This window comes from Aethalodelphis obliquidens, unplaced genomic scaffold (assembly GCF_003676395.1).
Source record: "Aethalodelphis obliquidens isolate GAN/ISIS:26980383/991018 unplaced genomic scaffold, ASM367639v1 scaffold4, whole genome shotgun sequence".
NCBI classification, from domain to species: Eukaryota; Metazoa; Chordata; class Mammalia; order Artiodactyla; family Delphinidae; genus Aethalodelphis; species Aethalodelphis obliquidens.
In genome coordinates, this window is record NW_020837948.1 from 73239720 (window position 1) to 73243631 (window position 3912).

The window sequence follows — 3912 nt, forward strand, 5'->3', positions numbered from 1 at the left end:
GGACGACTCTGAAGGGCCATCAGTCTGCAGGATAACTTTGTGGGGCTAGCTGATGTCTTTGCGGGCCTGCATCTCAGCGAGATTTCCTAATCCTGCTTTCCACCTTCCTTTCCTTGGGTGTTGATCCTGAGAGCATTCCCTAATAAGGAAATTACATGCTAACTTCTGTCACAGAGTCAATTTCTGGGAAACCCAACCTGAAAAAGGTTTCATGTCAACTAGCTACTATTTTCTTGTAAATTTACTGCTTTTCATACAGACAACAGAAATGTCAAATCCACATTAATTATGTTTATTTTGTAATAGAAATTCAGTGAAAGAGAAAGGGAGGAAAGATGAAGGCGTAGGGTAGGAAAATAGGTAGTAATTATTGAATTGTTAAAAGCACATAAATTAGTGTCATGAATTTAAAATTGAGTTTATTACTATTTCAGTTCCATGAAATAACTTGGTGTGTTAGCGATCATTTCAATAAAATGAACATTGTGCCCAGCAAAATTTACAGAGCATTCTAGCTTTTGTGCTGCTTGCTTTATGTCTGTCTCCTCAATTTTCTTCAATCAGCAGCTCTTTGCCATGAAAGTTTGTGTTTTGGTTTGTTACCAGGAGCATCCAGGCCAAACATCTTCTGTGGGGAAAAAGAAGTTAAGTGAATTCCCTCTCAGTAGCTTCATCTCTAAATGTGCTCGACAAAGATAAGGAAGAAGACTCATCTACGTCAAGCAAGTGGGCAGCAAAGACGCTGGCAAGATCCTTTCATCTTGTTTTGCTCTTAACGGTGAGCAGTAAGTAAGAGCAGAGATAACATGAAGGTGGTCCCGTAGGCTAAGGGTGAGCAGGGAAATGCTGAAGGCCAGGAAGGAGAGGCCACAGAGCTGCAAGAGGTGGAGGGCACAAAAGGGTGCCAACCGCAAAACTGTAAGTTGTTCATTATTATTATTATTTTTTTTGCGGTACGCGGGCCTCTCACTGTTGTGGCCTCTCCCGTTGCGGAGCACAGGCTCCAGACGCGCAGGATCAGCGGCCATGGCTCACGGGCCCAGCCGCTCTGCGGCATGTGGGATCTTCCCGGACCGGGGCATGAACTCGTGTTCCCCGCATCGGCAGGCAGACTCTCAACCACTGCGCCACCAGGGAAGCCCTAGTTCTTCGTTATTAACATTTAAGGGTACAGGGTCTGGATCAGACTGCTTGGATTCAAAATCCTCTAGCTGTGTGACCTTGAACAAGCTCACTTAACTCTTCTGAACTTCCGTTTCCTGAAACTTAAAATAAGGATAAGGATAATCCTTACTCTATAGATTTGTCAAGATGAATAAATGAGTTATAACCTATAAAGCACCTGGAGCAATGCCTGGCCAGGAAATTGCTTAACGAATGTTAAGCCTGGCCCTTCTAGATGGGAGTTGGAGGCCGACCTCCCCAGGCCTCCAGGAATGACCAAAGTGCATTGGAAACAGCATCAGCAAGAGCAGGGGAAGACGGCCTACCTTTTATTATATTATTTAATTCAGCAGACATTAATTAGCACCCAATAAATGGGGTGACCTGTGGGGACACAAAGATAATTCAGAGAGAGACCCTATGCCCCCAAAGCCTACTGGCAGGTAAGGAGCATATGGTCACCTGGCTTCTGGTGAGTGGAGACCCATCCTTTGAGATTCACAGTAGAGTGAGGGTTGAGGTGACACCCCACTGGCCAGCAGTCATTCTATGCAGAAAGCCTTCCTTGCATGAGGCCACCAGTGTAGGGCAAAGAGCACAGGTGTTGGAGTAAGACAGGCCTGACTTTGAATCCCTGGTCTGCTTTGGGCATTGCTGAGCATTGCTGAGCCTCAAGCAGCTCCATCTGTAAAATGGGGATCACATTTACCTTATAGGATGGCTGTAATAATTGAGATGATGCAGATTAAATGCCTGCACAGATACTCAGTGAGCATTAATTCACTGAATAAACATTTATTCTGTACCTATTCTTTCAGGCGCTGTGCTCGATGGTGGTGATATCAACCAAAACAAAACAAAAAGAAAAAAGACCTGGTTCCTGGTGTATTTGGGAAGAAAAAAGAAATATTCAGAAAGAGAGAATATGCCCAGAAGGATTTGCTGATAATATGTTAGAGTGCTTACTGTTCCCAAGAGCTATGGCAAGTTGAATGCTTTACACAGGTTAACCGGTTTGCTTCTCGTATGATTAGCGGTTATGAATTGGACACTGTTATCCCCTATTATCCCCATTTTACAGGCAAGAGGCTAGAGAAGAAGCAAGAGAGGTAGGTGGTGCTCAAATCGCAGTGAACCTCAGAGCACAGGTCATACAAAGGGTTTGAGGCCTGTGCCGGACCCTGTGTTTGCCCCTCTCAATCCCCTCTCCACCCGGTCCTGCCCGGCTCAAGGCCCAGGAGGCAGAAATGTGAGGCCTGAACCATGGGCTCTGTGCCTGTCTTCCACTGGGCTTCAGCCACTGGTTATCCCCAAAGAGGACACAGGGATGAGCTGAAGTCAGGGCACTGATTCCCCTGGCTCTCTCCCCGTGAGCTGGACTTAGCTGGCTGTGCTCCTCACCAAAGGCCACTTCTTTTCTAAGGGAGACCAACTTCACATGACTCTTCCCCTCTCCGTTCCAGCTAACGCTCCCTCCCCTCAAATCTCTACACTTAAAAAAAAAAAAAAAAATCTCTACACTTGAGGGACCTGCATCCAGTCTGCCACCAGCAGTGATCATGGAACTATCCTTTGTGGGTTTCCCCACAACCACAACTTTGTAAACAGTACTGTTGATGAAAAAATTAATCAGTCTAAGAAATGGAAAATTGTATTTAAGCCGAACTGAGGATTATAACCCGGAACAGCCTCTCAGAAACCTCCAAGAATTGTTCCTCCTGTTAGAGGTCAAAGCACAGTTGCATAAGTTTTTGAGACAGAGGGCTGTACCTTAAACGACATATTATTGACAGTTTATACAATCCAGGTCTACAGTACAAAGCAGGTAGTGGATCATGGGTCATCGTGGCCTCTTAGAAGATTAAGAAGGAAGGTTATCTCTTAAGGAGTTGTGACCCTTGATGAGATTAAGAAGGAATGTTATCTCCTAGGGAGCTCTGGTTAATGCAGATGCACACTAAAGGGGAGGGAGGAGGCCCAAACAGGCAAAGAAAAATTTTATGTTTAAATTTTTCTCATCTTGCCATAAAATATGAATTCTATTACACCAGTCCCTTTTAAAATTAACCCATATGTTTTCCATCTCCACTGCCACTTCCCAAGTCCAGGCTGCCCCTTTAGACCACAATAGTATTCTAGTTTGTTTTACTGTATCTACCCTTTTTTGAGGGGTGGGGGGAGGATTGAGGGAAAGGCATAAAAGTGAAATGATACCTTCACTCTTCATTCTGCTCTTGATACCCTGCAATCTAGTCTCCAGATTACATCCGAGTGATTTTTAAAAATATATAAATCAGATAATATCACCACTACCCTACCCCCATGATGCTTAAAAACCCTCACTTGTGTCCTCTGGCTCTAAATCCAAAGATTAAAATCCTTAACATGATACAAGAAACTGCTTTTCCAATTTCATCCATTTTCATTTCATTACATTTACCGTATTCCACCCATGCTGGCCTTCTCTCCATCTCTCTCAGTCACAGGCTCCTTCCTTACTCAAGGCTCCAGAGCTTGGTATTTCCTTTGATGGGGACATTCTTCCCTCCTCTCTTTGCCTAATTAACTCCTTTTTCTCTTTCAGATCTCAGATCACCTTAGTTCCTCAGGGAAGCCATCCCTGACTGCCCAGTTAGGATTCTTTACTCTTTCAGTTCCAAGTGACAAGAAAGAAAGAAAGAAAAAGAAAGAAAAAAGAAAGAAAGAAAGAAAGAAAGAAAGAAAGAAAGAAAGAAAGAAAGAAAGAAA

The 3912-nt window shown here is 44.0% G+C and overlaps 1 long non-coding RNA gene across 1 annotated transcript; it reads left to right on the top strand.

The window, feature by feature from the left end:
* Positions 1–776: 776 nt before the first annotated feature.
* Positions 777–2021, top strand: LOC113613878 (uncharacterized). The gene is made up of 2 exons (XR_003430401.1): positions 777–918; positions 1983–2021. It is a non-coding gene; the product is annotated as an uncharacterized LOC113613878 (long non-coding RNA).
* Positions 2022–3912: the final 1891 nt, after the last annotated feature.